This window comes from Pleurodeles waltl, chromosome 2_1 (assembly GCF_031143425.1).
Source record: "Pleurodeles waltl isolate 20211129_DDA chromosome 2_1, aPleWal1.hap1.20221129, whole genome shotgun sequence".
In the NCBI taxonomy this organism is placed as follows: domain Eukaryota; kingdom Metazoa; phylum Chordata; class Amphibia; order Caudata; family Salamandridae; genus Pleurodeles; species Pleurodeles waltl.
The window spans coordinates 300,243,060-300,260,715 of NC_090438.1; the positions used below are offsets into that span (position 1 = coordinate 300,243,060).

Genomic DNA, 17,656 nt, shown 5'->3' on the forward strand with positions numbered 1-17,656 from the left:
TCTAGTGGTTTCTGCCCCCCTTGGGGGCAGACCAGCCTAAAAATAATAGGCTGATCTGTCTCCAAGGGTTGCATAAATGGCCTGGGTACATGTGCCCCCAAAGTGGGGGGCGACCCTTGCCCAAGGCCCCCCCTATCCACTAATACACACACACACACACACACACACACTATCCCTGGTGTCTAAGTGGCTTCTGCCCCCCTTGGGGGCAGGTGGGCCTAAGACAATAGGCCCATCTGCCCCCAGGGGGTGTAGAAATGGGCAACAGGTCAATGCCTCCCTTGGGGGGGGGGCGCCCCGTGACCAAGGGGACGCCCCCCCACAAAAATAAACAAATATAAAAAATCCCTGGCGTTCTAGTGGTTTCTGCCCCCCTTGGGGGCAGACCAGCCTAAAAATAATAGGCTGATCTGTCTCCAAGGGGTGCAGAAATGGCCTGGGTACATGTGCCCCCAAAGTGGGGGGCGACCCTTGCCCAAGGCCCCCCCCATCCACTAACACACACACACACACACACACACTATCCCTGGTGTCTAAGTGGCTTCTGCCCCCCTTGGGGGCAGGTGGGCCTAACAAAATAGGCCCATCTGCCCCCAGGGGGTGTAGAAATGGCCAACAGGTCAATGCCTCCCTTGGGGGGGCGCCCCGTGACCAAGGGGACGCCCCCCCCACAAAAATAAAGAAATAAAAACAAATCCCTGGCGTTCTAGTAGTTTCTGCCCCCCTTGGGGGCAGACCAGCCTAAAAATAATAGGCTGATCTGTCTCCAAGGGGTGCAGAAATGGCCTGGGTACATGTGCCCCCAAAGTGGGGGGCGACCCTTGCCCAAGGCCCCCACCATCCACTAACACACATACACACACACACACACTATCCCTGGTGTCTAAGTGGCTTCTGCCCCCCTTGGGGGCAGGTGGGCCTAAGAAAATAGGCCCATCTGCCACCAGGGGGTGTAGAAATGGGCAACAGGTCAATACCCCCCTTGGGGGGGGCGCCCCGTGACCAAGGGGACGCCCCCCCCACAAAAATAAACAAATAAAAAAAAATCCCTGGCGTTCTAGTAGTTCCTGCCCCCCTTGGGGGCAGACCAGCCTAAAAATAATAGGCAGATCTGTCTCCAAGGGGTGCAGAAATGGCCTGGGTACATGTGCCCCCAAAGTGGGGGGCGACCCTTGCCCAAGGCCCCCCCCATCCACTAACACACACACACACACTATCCCTGGTGTCTAAGTGGCTTCTGCCCCCCTTGGGGGCAGGTGGGCCTAAGAAAATAGGCCCATCTGCCCCCAGGGGGTGTAGAAATGGGCAACAGGTCAATGCCCCCCTTGGGGGGGCGCCCCGTGACCAAGGGGACGCCCCCCAAAAAAATAAAGAAATAAAAAAAAATCCCTGGCGTTCTAGTAGTTTCTGCCCCCCTCGGGGGCAGACCAGCCTAAAAATAATAGGCTGATCTGTCTCCAAGGGGTGCAGAAATGGCCTGGGTACATGTGCCCCCAAAGTGGGGGGCGACCCTTGCCCAAGGCCCCCCCCATCCACTAACACACACACACACACACACACTATCCCTGGTGTCTAAGTGGCTTCTGCCCCCCTTGGGGGCAGGTGGGCCTAAGAAAATAGGCCCATCTGTCCCCAGGGGGTGTAGAAATGGGCAACAGGTCAATGCCCCCCTTGGGGGGGCGCCCCGTGACCAAGGGGACGCCCCACCACAAAAAAAAACAAATAAAAAAAAAAACCTGGCGTTCTAGTGGTTTCTGCCCCCCTTGGGGGCAGACCAGCCTAAAAATAATAGGCTGATCTGTGTCCAAGGGGTGCAGAAATGGCCTGGGTACATGTGCCCTCAAAGTGGGGGGCGACCCTTGCCCAAGGCCCCCCCCTCATCCACTAACACACACACACACACACACACTATCCCTGGTGTCTAAGTGGCTTCTGCCCCCCTTGGGGGCAGGTGGGCCTACAAAAATAGGCCCATCTGCCCCCAGGGGGGGCAGAAATGGCCATCAGGTCAATGCCCCCCTTGGGGGGGCGCCCCGTGCCCAAGGGGACGCCCCCCCCCACAAAAATAAACACATTAAAAAAAAATCCCTGGCGTTCTAGTGGTTTCTGCCCCCCTTGGGGCAGATCAGCCTAAAAATAATAGGCTGATCTGCCCTCAAGGGGGGCAGAAATGGCCCTAAAAGACATGCCCCCCAAAGGGGATCGACCCTTGCCCAAGGGGGCGCCCCCCCATCCACTACACACACAATCCCTGGTGCCTAAGTGGCTTCTGCCCCCCTTGGGGGCAGATGGACCTAAAAAAAATAGGCCGATCTGCCCCCAAGGGGGGCAGAAAAGGCCAACAGTTCTCTGCCCCCTTGGGGGGGGCGCCCCTTGCCCAAGTGGGCACCCCCCAACACATAAATGCAAAAAAAATTATAAATCCCTGGTGATCTAGTGTTTTCTGCCCCCCTTGGGGGCAGATCTGGCTGAAAAGTAGCCAATCTGCCCCCAAGGGGGGCAGAAATGGCCTAAGAAATTGCCCCCTAAAGGGGAGCGACCCTGCCCAAGGGGCCGCTCCCTGCAAGCCGAAAAAGGCAAATATATACAAAAAAAAACAATCCCTGGTGTCTAGTGGGCATTCCTGCTGCCCGATCGCAATGTGATCGGGCAGCAGGAATGCTCAAAGAGACACCGGGGGAAAGGAAAAGCCTTTCCTTTTCCCCGGTGCCTCTTTCTACAAAGCCCCCCACCCACCGGGAAGAGATTCTTACCTCTTCCTTTCTCGCCGCACAGGAAGCAAATGGCTTCCTGTGCGGCGAGAACCCCATAATGAAGTCAGCGCGCGATCGCGCGCTGATGTCATTATGGGGGTGTGGGGGGGTCGGGGTGGAAGGGGAAGGGCTTCCCCTTCCATCCCTGACTTTGGGGGGTGGGGGGAAGCACACAGAGGGAGCGAGAGCGCTCCCTCTGGGCTGTGTGCCGAGGACGTAGTGGTTACGTCCTCGGCACAGCAGCACTGTGCCGCGGGACGTAACCACTACGTCCGCGGCACAGAAGGGGTTAAAAGCTCCTGTCTGTTTGTAGACAAAGGGGACTCGGCCTTGGAGAGATTCAAGGATTCCCTGACTACGGCTCAGTCCCTTGGTCTTTCCTCTGCCCTACGTCCCTGGCAGTCTGCTTTTTGCCCCTTTCGCCCTGTCGCGTTCTCCACCCAGCCACCGTGCCACCCATGTTGTCCAGCCTCTGCATGGCCGGGGACACAAAATCCCACATGGGTATAAGACAGGGAACCAGAGGTCTGCCCACTCCACTTCTGCCTCCGCTGCAGCCTCCAAACCCTCCTAGTCTGTCCCCTCACTCCCAACCAGTTGGCGGCAGGATTCGCCATCACCTGCCCCACTGGGAATCCATCACTACGAACAGGTGGGTTTTGCAGATCGTTCGAAAGGTCTACTCCCTCCCTTTCAAATCTGATCCACCAGCCATGCCTCCATCCTTCAGCCACCTTCCAGAGGATCATTTGGCCCTTCTTCGCCAAGAAGTCGCAGCTCTCTTAGCCAAGGGAGCTATAGAGAAAGTCCCGGTGCCTGAAGTAGGTCATTGTTTTTATTCCTCTACTTTGTGGTGCCGAAAAACAACAAGGGCTTACGTCCTATCCTAGACCTTTGGGACCTCAACTACTTCCTCAGGAAGGAGAAATTAAAAATGCTCACCCTGGCTCATGTTCTGTCTGCCTTGGACCCAGGAGACTGGATGGTAGCGTTGGACTTGCAGGACACTGATTTCCACATCCCCATCCTGCCTGACCACAGACGTTACCTACGATTCGTGGTAGGTCACGAGCACTTTCAGTTTACCGTACTCCCCTTCGGCCTTACCAGCACCCCTGGGATGCAGCTCATCTGCGCAGGCTAGAGGTATCAGTCTTCCCCTACCTCGACGACTGGCTGTTGAAGGCAGACTCTCCCCAGAAAGTCGTCTCCCACCTTCAGACTACGGCGAACCTCCTGCACACGCTGAGGTTCACTATAAACGTGCAAAGTCACACCTGACTCACTCTCAAACGCTCCCCTTCAGGGGAGCTGTTCTGGACACAGTGCAGTTTCGGGCTTACCCTCCCGAAAAGGGAATCCAAGACATTCAGGCTATGATTCCGATCTTTCAGCCTCTGTCTTGGGTTTCGGTGAGACTGACTCTGAGGCTGCTGGGCCTCATGGCCTTCTGCATCCTGCTAGTAACACATGCCTGATGGCGTATGCGGACTCTGTAGTGGGAATTGAAGTTTCAGTGGGCGCTGCATCAGGGGAACCTCTCTGACAGGGTCCAGATCTCAAAGGGGACTGCGATAGACCTGCAGTGGTGGCTTTCTAATCCGCATTGGGTCCACGGCAGATCCCTCTCCCTTCCCCAACCAGATGTATCCATAATGACAGATGTGTCACCGCTGGGTTGGGGAGGCCACATGGGAGAGGCAGAGATCAGAGGCCTCTGGTCTCCGGCGGAGTCTGGGCTCCATATCAGTCTTCTGGAGCTCTAGGTGATCAGGCTTGCATTGAAAGCATTTCTTCCCTCTCTCAAAGGGAAAGTAGTGCAGGTTTTCACGGACAATACTACAGCCATATGGTACTGCAACAAACAGGGCGGAGTAGGGTCCTGGACCCTTTGTCAGGAGGCACTACGCCTCTGGACATGGCTGGAACATCAGGGCATTACCCTGGTGGTTCAACATCTGGTGAGTTCTCTCAACGCCAGAGCAGACAGAACTCAGCCGTCAATGCACAGCCGATCACTAATGGCCTCTCCATCCGGAGGTGGCACAAGGTCTCTTTCAGCAGTGGGGAGAGCCTTGGTTAGATCTGTTCACCTCTGCAGAGAACGCGCAATGTCAGCTGTTTTGCGCGTTGGAGTTTCCAAGGTGGCACTTGCTCAGAGGCGCTTTTTGTCTCAAGTGGAACTCGGCCTCCTTTACGCCTTTCTGCCTATACCACTTCTTCCCAGAGTTCTCAAGAAGATCAGGAACGACCGGGCCCACTTCATCTAGGTGGCTCCGGACTGGGCAAGGAGAGTCTGGTATCCAGAGCTATTGAGCATGTCCATCGATCCTCCACTCAGACTGCCTCTTCGGTCGGATCTTCTGTTGCAGCAGCAGGGGACAGTTCTTCACCCAAACCTGTCCAACCTCTGCCTTCATGTGTGGAGATTGAGCGGCGACAGTTGACGACTTTTGACCTTCCACCCGAAGTCTGCGATGTTATAAATTTGTGGCATGGTTCACCAACAAATCTGTTGATCCCCTTCCTGCCCCTGTATCCGAGGTTCTTTTGTTCATTATTTCTTTGGCACAGCAGGGCTCTGCTTTGGGCACCCTTAAAGGGTATTTATCTGCCATTTCGGCCTTCCTTAGGTTACCTGATCAGCCCTCACTTCTTAAATCTTATATTGTGAGTAGATTCCTAAAAGGCCTCACCCATTTATTTCCTCTGAATCCATTTATCATGCCTCAGTGGGACCTCAATCTTGTCCTTACTTATTTAATGTGTACTCCCTTTGAGCCGATGCACAATTGTCCCTTGCGGCTCCTCAATTTCAAGACTGTCTTTCTTGTTGCCATCACCTCTGCTCGCATGGTGAGTGAGCTTCAAGCCCTTTCGTCTAAACCTCCATACTTGTCTGTGCACCCTGACAAAGTGGTGTTGCCCACTAAAGCTTCCTCCCTTCCAAAGGTGGTTACGCCTTTTCATGTAGGCCAGTCCAGCCTACTTTCTATGCACCCCCACATCCTTCTCAGGAGGAGGAGAGACTCCACCGTCTGGACACAAAAAGAGCTTTGGCATTCTATCTTAATCGTACTAAAGCTTTCCAGGTGGATGATCAACTCTTTGTCAGGTATGTGGGTGCGAAAAAGGGGAAGGCGGTGAAAAAATGTACCATCTCTCGATGGGTACTTCTTTGCATCAAAATGTGCTACGCTTTGGCCAAGAAGCAACCCTCTGAGGGCTTGCGTGCTCATTCCACCAGACCAACTGCTGCTTCCAAAGCATTGGCATGCAGAGTTCCTGACCTGGATATCTGCCAGGCAGCTACAAGGGCGTCCCTGCACACGTTTGCTAAAGACTACTGCCTGGACAGTCAGGTCCATTGGGACGGCTACTTTGGTAGTTCGGTCCTGCAGGATTCCTAGTATGATCTTGGTTCGCAGCCCACCTCCAAGGATGGCATTGCTTGGGTATCTATTCTAAGGTAAAGAATCTGCAACTAGAAGTCTCTATCAGATGTACAAGTTACTTACCTTCGGTAACAACATATCTGGTAGAGACATATTCTATTTGCAGATTCCGCCCACCCATCCTCCCCGCTTGCAAACTGATTTCTAGGGACAGGGATTCCCCCTTCAGGTCCTTAGCTCTGGCGCCCCAATCTCAGTGTTCTTAGCTGCTCTGCGCTTTGGCATGGAAAGTCTTTAAAAGAAACTGACGTCACTGCGCCAAGGTGGCGCCTATGTTCTACTCCCGACGTCATCACGGTGACTACAATGCCAACGACGTCCACGGAGTCGACGACCCCACCTACCGACGCGCAAGGGTATTGCTCGAAGAAAAATCTCCAGATCCAGTCTGACGCCTGAGGGAAATTCTAAGGTAAAGAATATGCAACTAGAATATGTCTCTACCAGATATGTCATTATCAAAGGTAAGTAACTTGTACTTTTGGTTTGTTGTGGTTGTCATATCCTTCAAAGACATTGTTGTCTTGTTTTTTTAATACCAAACACCTTGGTGGACAGGCAGCAAGAGTTCTCAGCAAGGTGAAAGCACATCTGTAGATCCTGTCGGATTGAACTTGGAATCTAGATAAAGCCTTACAGAACTCTTCATACTAGTGATACGTTTTACTGCTTTCAAACAGACAGGGAAGTTAAAACAAATATTTTATTAGAAAATCAATGAGGGAAAAAAACTGCACTGAGGAAGCAACCAAACACCATTTTGCTCACAAAGACAGTGTGCAGCCTGGATGGTGCTCAGAATTACTATGTGCCAAAATGCAGCTGGAATTGCATATGCCAAGGAGACATTGGGTTGTGGCACACAGGTGATGAGATCTGTTGATGACTGTCTGCATGTTAGCAATAATAAAGTCTTTAGTGGCCTCACCCTGCATTTGAATGAACGGCAGGCACAGAGCCTGGAGAGTAAATCTTTGCTTGCATGTTTGTGCAGCCCCATCCCAAGGATGGAAGCAAATGTGAACCAACAAAAACCTGCCATTCGACTAATGTTCTGTTCAACAACTGGCTGTCTCATGGGCAGAGCTAAATGGCAAATGGCTGTGGGAATAAAGGTAATGAGTGAACTGAGCTAGCTCACAGCCCTAGCCTATGAAGGTAACAATAAATGACACTTAAAGTCACCAGTGGCCGCAGTGGGGCCGACCAGCAGCCCCTCTCTTTGTAGGTATATATTTATGTATTACTTTAAGTACAACAGCTCTGGCGAGAGAGCTAAAATAGTCTTTAACTAGACCAAAAGGCACCATCAGATCACCTAAATATTTAATCAACATCCAAGAAGTTGACTCTTGTGCTTCAGACATAATACAAAGCAGAACAATGGCAGTACAAGATGACTTTTCATGTATGAATAATTGCATTGTTTCGGCAGTTAAGAAGCTGCTTTGAACTTGGAATATTGCTAGAGGGATTAAGTAAGCAAGGTAAAAGGTGGGAGAAGTACCCAGGTGAAAGAGGCTGATTTGGGGGAAATAACACAGATATCAGTAGCAACCGGTAATGGGAATGACATAATACAAGGTGAGCTGCAACTACTGCTACACATTTTGTGGGAACCCTGGGAGCAGTAGTGACCCCGAAGGGATAGACTTTGAACTGATAGTGTTTGCCTGCAATGACGAACTAAAGTACTTTCGCTGTGCATGGTGAATTTGTATGTGAAATTAGGCGTCTTTTAGATCTAGAGCAGTCACAAAAGTGGACTGACATCCTGAAGAGTGACCATGTGGAAATGTTCTGAAAGGATGTATTTGTTTAGAGGTCGGAGGTCCGGTATTGGTCTGAGGGACGTGTACTTTTTTTGGAATCAGGAACTATAGGGACTATACTCCTGAGCCTTGGTGTTGTGGAGGAACTGGTTCTATGGCCCTCTTGCAAAAAGGGGCTTGGACCTCTTGTTTCAGAAGCGTCAAATGTTCATGCGATAATCCGTGAGTGCGAGGGGAAATTTTGGGTGTGGTAATGAGCTCCAGACAGTAGCCGTGAAAGTCGAAAGGTGGGGTGGAGGCACACACATCCGAACCTGATAGTGGAGAGAAAACAATCTAACAAAGGAGTTGATGCCCATGTGCAATATCACTGAGAGGAGGAGTCACTTGATCTCGTGACTCAAAATACTTCTTTGAAGAAAGACAAGATGCACCACTCTGGACCCAACACTAGGTGGCAGGAGTATGCAGAGCTTGTGAATCTACAGCACTACATGCCACGAACAAATGCTTACAGGGTAAGTAACAGGGTAAGTAACAATCTTACCTAGCAACCTGTTTCTGTCCACATAACATTCACTGTACTATACATTGTCCATAATCATGTGCAAGGCAAAAAACCTTGTGATGACCCCTGTTTAGATTGGGACTGAAAACCCTAATAATGAGGGACTTCAGGAGTGCGAAGTGCACCATTTCCCAGGAAACATCCATTCCCATCTAGAAAAGTAAGTATCAGTGATTGTTCCATGAATCGTAAATAACATCCAGCATGAGGTGAAAGGTCCTTTTGCTTGATCACTTTAGACCAGAGGTCTCCAACCTTTTCTGCAATAAGAGATGCGCATGTTAAATGAAAATCCTCTTAAATTACTAATATTGTAGTAGCAACCATATCAGGCAAGATTACATTAGTGGCCACCATATGGAAGATTACTAGCAGTATCCACCTCTGTGCAACAGGCATGGTTGCCAGCAGCAATGAGGAAAAAAGCTTTTGCAATATGGAATGCCTCTGCATTGGTAATAAATAACAGTCATAGCTGCAGTGGCCCCCTCACACCAACTTAATAGTATTAGTAATAGTCTCCCCAACACCATTTGGTTTTTCATCACTTAAATATCAGTTTTAAATATATTTTGGAAATTCAACTGTTTTTTTCTCTAAACATCAGCTTATGATTTCAGTAAATAAACACATTTTCATTGTGTTCCCTACTTTTCAAATGTGGTTTACATGTATTATTTTAAGGGAACAAAAGCTACTGATTTAGTTCACTTGGCTGCACACAGGATAGATTACAGATAGAGAGTTACTGTTTGCAAAACCTTATTTAGACAGCAATTTAGCCTCTGATTCCCAAATGAGTTGGAACCCCATGGTAAAATAAGATTACAAAAATGGTTTGGTGTGGATAGCCTTAGTCCTTAGAGGAAGGTGAAGCGGGTAAGACTATGGGCCTCATTCCGACCCGGACGGGCGGCGGACGCCGCCCGCCGGGCGGAAACCGCCCAAACACCGCCCCGCGGTCAGAAGGGGCATTTCAACTTTCCCGCTGGGCCGGCGGGCGATCTGCAAAAGATCGCCCGCCGGCCCAGCGCCTTCCACGAGGATGCCGGCTCCGAATGGAGCCGGCGGAGTGGAAGGTGTGCGACGGGTGCTGTGGCACCCGTCGCGCTTTTCAGTGTCTGCTAAGCAGACACTGAAAAGCAATGTGGGGCCCTGTTAGGGGGCCCCTGCAGTGCCCATGCCATTGGCATGGGCACTGCAGGGGCCCCCAGGGGCCCCACGACACCGGTTCCCGCCAGCCAGGTTCTGGCGGTGTAAACCGCCAGAACCAGGCTGGCGGGAAGGGGGTCGGAATCCCCATGGCGGCGCAGCTTGCTGCGCCGCCATGGAGGATTCCCATGGGCAGCGGGAAACCGGCGGGAGACCGCTGGTTTCCCGTTTCTGACCGCGGCGTTACCGCCGCGGTCAGAATGCCCATGAATGCACCGCCAGCCTGTTGGCGGTGCATTCGCTGCCCTCGGCCCTGGCGGATTCAATCCGCCAGGGTCAGAATGAGGGCCTATGTAACTGCGGATGTTAGTGCGATTTGAGACTATTTTTAACAGCTGCTTTTGGTGCGGTTATTGTGTGTGGGGGGCTAATTTTAAGGACATTTTTAATTTGGTGAAGTACTTTATTGTGCACTTTGCACTTTTGGGGTTGAGATCAGTGAGGGACATTGCTCAGGGGCTTTTACTGTTGGGGAATATTGGCCGTGTTCAGTGCCAATAGTCCTTCTTTTACTTGCATGAGTTGCCTCAGACGGTTGACGTTCTAGTTGCTACCAAGGCCATAATATATAATGGCGGCCGGTGCGAGGATGCACAGCGCATGTGTGCATGTCGCTGGCGCACCAAAGGCAAGCCCATCTGCGGATGTCCACATCCAATTGGGGTCAGGGGTCAGCAACCCTACCAGTCCTAAAGCAGTTAATCCAGGAATTATCAGATGATCAGCAACAGAGCTGAAAAGCCTTAGCAATCAGTTGCGAGTAAGTTGTCAGCATTTGCTGGACCAAGCTAGCTTACCGGGCAAATACCATGGGTGCAAGTATCTTCTGGAGATGACAGAGCAGACAGAAACAGTGGATTCTGGTATCTCTTTATATAGTAAAAATAGCCAGTCAAAGTGTGGGTGGCAAATGTTTCTAGTTAACTGTAGCTCACTCCCCAAAGCACAGAATGGAACTGTTTACATTCTTAGAGGACACCCAGCCGGTATCCCCCTTTTTTTTTTATTTTATTTATCAGAAACATGGCTCACGGAAGAAGGTGGGATGTTTGCGGAAGAGGCCTTAGTACCAGGCTATGTAATGGCCAGGCGGGATAGGGCTGATCAGAGAGTGGGAGGGGTTGCTGTAATCATAAAAAATGAAGTAGAATGCAAATTTACTCCAACCCTAATCCCAGGTAGTGAAAGCCACGCATTTTCAATCAAGCTCTCCCACAATTTTACATTCTCAGAACTGCTGATATATCAGCCACCTTGATCGGCTGTAGAGTTTATGAGGGTGGTGCCCAATACACTAGTGCAGTCTTCAGATAGCCAATTTTATGGTATTGGGTGACTTAAATATTCATGTAGATAATACAGGTTTTGCACAGGATGCCAACTTTCTGCACGACCTATCAGTAATCCTTCTACCACAGTTGGTGAATTCCCAACATCTGAAAAGGGGTACGCTTTGGGCCCAACTTTATCAAATATATCTAATGAGGTAGTGTGGTGCCTCTAGCAGCAGTTTGGACTGACTGCTATATCATCCCATTCTTGATCCCAATAGTATGAAACCATGCATCCAGAACTTCATACTCTAAAGTCTCTCGGCAGTGGTCTAATTTGAGAACTCCAAATGGCAGCAAGCCCTATGCAGATAAGTTCAGAGAATGGTTGAAGATGCAGAGGTCTCAACAGTGTAAGCTGGGTTCAAAAAGTGGGTTACAAAGAATCTAGACAACCTAATTCCATTAAAAGGAAGCAAAAAAAGATCAGTACAGAAAAAAATGGGTGGTTTACACAGGTGTTAAGGCAACTGAAAAAAAGAATGCAAAAGATAATAAAGGAAATGGAGAATTAAATATGATGAGATAAGCAAACAGAATTATAAAGCATTCCTGAATAAATACCAGCACCCAATTCAAAGTTGGGTAATCTTGCAGAGAGGATCAAGCAATCAGCAAACTCCTCAAGAGAGGTTTTTACAATATAGGTAATATGTTTCTGAACCATGATACCCCAGAAAGTGGGCCCACCGTATCATTTGAATGGTATGAATTACTTGCGAAACACTTTCTTGGGAACGTGAGGGACATCAATTATGCCCTTTCAGGATCATCAGATGATATGGTTATGGTGGACAGAAAATCTAGAGTTAATGCCATCAACTCAGTACTTTCTATCTTCCCGCAATTGACCAAAGAGGAGGTTATTGCTGTGGCAAGGTCAGTAACGTCTGGCTCATTGCTCGACCAGGCTCCAGTTGATATTCTGTTAAGGGGAGGTAAAGTGATGATTCACTCATTAACTGTTTAACCTTTCTTTAGATAAGTGTAATGTCTCATAGTAACAGAAATATGCCATCATCAGTCCGCTATTAAAGAAGTCCAATTTTGATCTGGAGACTATAGGAAATTACAGACCTGTGTCCCTTCTGCCAGGAGTTAGTAAAATAGTAGAGAAATTAATTAATAGATATATTATGGTCCTCTAGAAATTTATAACATTCTTCATCCTACACTGATGGGTTTTTGTGCAGGCTGCAGCACAGAAACAGCTCTTTTAAGAGCCACAGAGAATCTCAAAATAAGTATGGATGAAGGTGTATCAATAGCACTAATCCTCATCAGGCCTCGAAAAATCATAAAAATATTACTAGACCTGCAGGTCGAGTAGCTTGAATAATCTACTCGACCTGACTGTAATCTACTTGACCCAGAAACGGGTCTCAAATTGTGTGTTCCCAGGCAAATATTGTATTTTACAGTCACCTTTTTCTTCATTCTCACCTTCAAATATTTGAGTTCAGCATTTCTGCTGTAACAAAAATCCTCTTTTGTTTGATTATATACACTAAACATTTTCTCCATGTCTAATAAATCTAGCCCACACATAGGGTACACATGATCCATGCATGACTTGCCTCTTAGCTTACCAATAGCTTTGCCATCAGGGCAGGAGTAAATATATTACTAAAGCATGATATGGTAGTACACTATCATTTAAAGATAGTACATTTCCAAGAAATGTCCAAAAACCTTTCCACTAACTTGCAACTTTACTGATAAAACTATAACAATATGTGAACATTGGGTTTCAGTAAACACTTATCATTTGCACATCTCCAAGTAAAGTGTTCTGTTTTTTTTTCCTTTCTATTAAAATATTTTTTTCATCACACAGAAATGGTCTTTCACAGCTACTGAAATATATTTTGAAATGTTTGTAAAGTTGAGTTAGTTATATAAATGTTGGGTGTTAGGAAAAACCTGATACCAAAAGCCTTTCATTTCACATGGGTCAGACACTTCACCTTACAAAATCCTGGCACTCTGGTGAGTAGATTTTTCATTTCTTGCTCCTGACTTAAGTGCCACCTTTGATACGGTGTCTTATCCCATTCTGTTACATTGATTAGAAGAAGTAGGCATTGCAGGGAAAGTTTGAAGGTGATTTACCGCCTTCTAGGAGAAACTGAGTTTTTAGGTCAGCAAAGGGCTGTTGCTGTCAACCACCTATCAACTGAAGTGTGAAGTGCCCCAAGGCTCCTCTCTGAGCCCCACGCTTTGTAATATATATGTCAGCCCACTAGCAGAAATTATATGCTCCTTTGGCTTCAAGATGGTCTCTTATGCAGACGACTCGCAGTTGAATGTTACACTGTCACCAGATATAGGGGGTGATTCCTAGTTTGGCGGGCGGCGGGCGCCGCCCGCCAAGCGGGAACCGCCAGAAGACCGTACCGCGGTCAAAAACCGAGGCGGTCATTCTGGCTTTCCCGCTGGGCGGGCGAGCGACCGCCAAAAGGCCGACCGCCCGCCTAGCGGGAAACCCACAGCAACGATGAAGCCGGCTCCGAATGGAGCCGGCGGAGTTGCTTTTGTGCGACGGGTGCAGTTGCACCCGTCGTGATTTCCAGTGTCTGCTATGCAGACACTGGAAATCAATGTGGGGCCCTGTTAGGGGGCCCCTGCAGTGCCCATGCCACTGGCATGGGCACTGCAGGGGCCCCCAGGGGCCCCACGACACCCGTTCCCGCCAGCCTGGTTCTGGCGGTCAAAACCGCCAGAACCAGGCTGGCGGGAAGGGGGTCAGAATCCCCATGGCGGTGCTGCCTGCAGCGCCGCCATGGGGGATTCTGCAGGCCAGGGGAAAACCGGCGGGAAACCGCCGGTTTCCCTTTTCTGACCGCGGCTTTACCGCCGCGGTCAGAATGGGCCTGGATGCACCGCCAGCCTGTTGGCGGTGCATCCGCGGTCCCCTACCCTGGCGGTCTCGGACCACCAGGGTAGGAATGACCCCCATAGTCTCCACTTCTCTAAGACTAAATAACTGCCTAGAGAAAGTGTCTGAGTGGATGAAAATCAGCTGCCTGAAGTTGAATGGTGACAAAACTGAGGCCCTGGTCCTGGGTCACAATTCAACACTGAGATCAGATCATCTGGTCTCCTTCTCCGGGAGAACGGCCATCCCCTAAAGTGAAATTTAAGCTTACTGTGGCCTCCAAAGTGATGAAGTTGGCTGTTAATTGATTTGGCCTCCTAAGAGCCCTGAGAAAGGTGCTAAAGTGGCTCCTGGAGGAGACACATAGAATTGTGATTCAAGGTTTGAACCTTTCTCGCCTTGATAACAGTAATGTACTTTATTTAGGTACTCCACGACAGTGTTAAAAAAGCTACAAATCATTCAGAATACTGCTGCCTGTATGTTATTAGGCATTCCAAAAACAGTGTCAGTAGGTGTGGCACTTAAAACTAAAGCATTTTAATGCCTTGCCACCTTTTCAGGGAAAATGGTTGTTTGCAAAGCCACTGATGACTTTCTCTTCTATTTTGAAACTCACTAGTATTGGTAAGAAAATAAAGTAGAAAATAAAAACGGCATTTGTCTGTGTCTGATGTACATCAATCACTCAGGTATTTTAGTGGTTATGGGACCATGGGTGATTGCTGAAACCTGCTTATACAGACATTATGGGCCAAGTTCTTTAAAGCAGTCAGAATTATTTATCCACAGGTTTGTAAACCCATAAGTGCAGATTTCCAGCTATTTGAAATGCATTTTGGGCCCAGTTCTTTAAAGCAGACGGAATTATTCATCCACAGGCTTCTAAACCCACAAGTGCAGATTTCCAGCTATTTGAAATGTATTAAACTATTGAAGGCTATGCCTGAGAATCTACGACAGTCAAATCTTTCCGGGAGTAATCATTTGCTAACGTTGTTTCTTTTTTTCTCCATAAGGATGAATACTTCTCTCTGTTGCAAAACAACTTCCCCCAGCCTTTGTCACTTTTTAGGTGTCACAGTCCCCTTCTAATACTGTAAAGGGATTTACTCCTTCTCTTGACAAGAGTAAATGTTCAGCCACACCCTGGCCAGAAAGGAGGCAGACAATATTTTTGAATACCCAGAAATGTCCACATTTGTGGGCATTTCTGCCTGGAACGTTCCCGAAAAGAAGAGTTACTCACACGGATACATCACTTGACAGATGATAAAATGTGTTCTGTGAATAACAAACTAGATTTTACACTCTAAAAAAGTTGCACGCTGTTATACCTGATAACCTTTGGTGTGGTCGTCCCCCAACCTTCCTGACTAATCACCTCATGTTTGCTGAAATTGGTGCTATTGGCTTTAGGCCTTTTTGCACTTTACCGCTGCTAACCAGGACTGGCATTGCAACCTGTGTGTAGTTTTAACCTGCCAATTTGACCTGGCAAAATAACCCTTTTACTAGGCCTAAACTTCCATTTTCATACAAATACGTCACTCCTAATGTAGGTCATAAGCTACCCATAAGGCAGGATGCATTACATTTAAAAGGGAGGACATGTGTTTTTAAATTTACCTCTCCTGGTAGTAAAAAAAATCTCCCAAATTAGTTTTTCACTATTGTGAGACGTTCCTCTCCTATAGGATAACTTTGGCATACATGATGACAGTTAATGGGTGATAACGTTTGAGTGGGAACACGTTAAAATGTCATTTTTGATCTAAAAAAATGTCATTTAAAATTATCTTTAGTGGAAAAGTCAGATTTTAAAAAGTTGGCATGCTCTTGTCCGACCCATTTGGTGTCTGAAGCCTGTGTCACATTACTGTGGGCGGGGGAAGGAAGGGAATTTCCAGAAGCAAATGGGGCTAGAATGACAAGTCACATAACCTAGAGTTTTCTCCCACCTAAAAGACTGGCACCAGGTATAAATATTGGACCCTCAGACCAACTCTTATGTTCACTCCTGGACCTATGGACGACACTTAAAAGGACTTTCTTGTACTCCGGGAGGCTGCCTTGCTGCTTGAGGCCTACTTTGTACCTCAGAGAATTGTCCTGCGGCTTGAAGCCTGCCTTTTACCCTCAGAGGATCGCCCTGCTATTTGAGGCATGCCTTGCTGTTTAAACCCAGGACTACCAGAGTGACTCCAATGGATAGTTGGCTGCTCTTGTTTTCTAACTAGAGGGGCGCAACAAGCTCCATCAACCTTGGACCTGGAACCCTGTACCTGGACCCCGACTGAAGTGAGTCCCGCCCTCCAAATGGTGTCCAACTAGTCATGGATCCTTGGAAGTGATGTTAAAGGTATTCAAACAGTCACAATGTGAAACTTGGGACTTAAAAAATTTCAACTAGAAAGTGGCCTGAGAACCGACAGGAGACCAGGACCTACCTGCTTGCCAATGTCCCCAAGGTGCACTGCCAGTTGGCCTAATTTTGTGCTAACTTCCACTACATTCTTCTCCGCAGCAGCAAATCTTGTTTACCGGATCCCCTAAGAAAGGGTATCTAGCCTCGTAGAGACCTTGTTGGCTACAGCCTGCTGCTTCGTCCTGCTGGAGAGTTTTGTGTTTCAAAAAAGTGACAAAGTCCAAATGTAAAATCTTCACTTTGACTTTGTCCAGCGGCTTCCCGCTGACGACAGCTCCTCCTCAGACTCTGTTGGCTGCCTGCCCTGCTGAAATTTACCTTCTCAGGACCCTTTCTTCTAAGTCCGTAGGTAAGCTGAGATGGGGTCCAGTCCACCTTGTGCATCCGAACACTGCTCCATCGCATTTGGCAATAACTTTTAACTTTGCCCCTCTCTCTCACAACTAGGAGACTTTGGTTCGCGCTTTGATCTTTTCGGCACTATTTTTCACAGAAAAATGTAACATTTAAAACTCTGATTACACTGATTAGATTAGTTTTTGTGCCAAATTATTTAATATATTTTTCTCTACTTTTAGTTTTGAGCGCGCAAACACTCTAGCCTGCTGTTATCTGTCTGAGGGCTTTTAACCACACCCACCACATGCCCATCAGTTTTATTGGCTTGTGGGCTTGCCTTTTAAAATTACTTGATTTTATTTGTGCAAGTCATGCATACGTCATACCTTTTCTGGTGTTTAGCCCTCCTCTAGCACAACGGCCAACTACTGAAAACATAAGAGGCTTCATGTTTTCAGCATGGTTTCTGGACTAACTTTTTATTTTTATTTCCTGAGCAGCGCAATCTCGCTGCACATTTGCTGATACGTTTGACTGCAAGCGAACTTCTGTTTCGTTATGTGTGCTCCTTCACCATCATTGCGTGGTGCTTTAAATCGGGTATCTTATGTAAAACTGTATTACTTTTCATTTTCATTTTATGTGGCAATAAAAGTCCAGTTAGGACTTTACAACCCTAATAACTCTAAGTCAAGCAAATACGAGACCCATTACAATGCAAATGCTTGTTCTAAATTGGTGTGGGATTTTTCTTGTGTTTTCACTTTATTACTGTTTGTGTGCTGCATAAATTCTTAACGCAGTGCCTCTAAGTTAATGCCTCGCTGCTTTTGTGCTGAGCTAATAGAGGCTTAATTTAGTGGCTTTTTGTGGTTCACTCTGGCAAGGATTGTGATAGTTGCTTGAGAAGGTTTACCACC

General features: G+C 48.1%; 1 protein-coding gene across 7 annotated transcripts in view; it reads left to right on the top strand.

Moving 5' to 3' along the window:
- The window catches only part of MBNL3 (muscleblind like splicing regulator 3), a 525,152-nt gene that overhangs the window by 407,149 nt on the left and 100,347 nt on the right, over window positions 1-17,656 (top strand). The window lies entirely within an intron of this gene.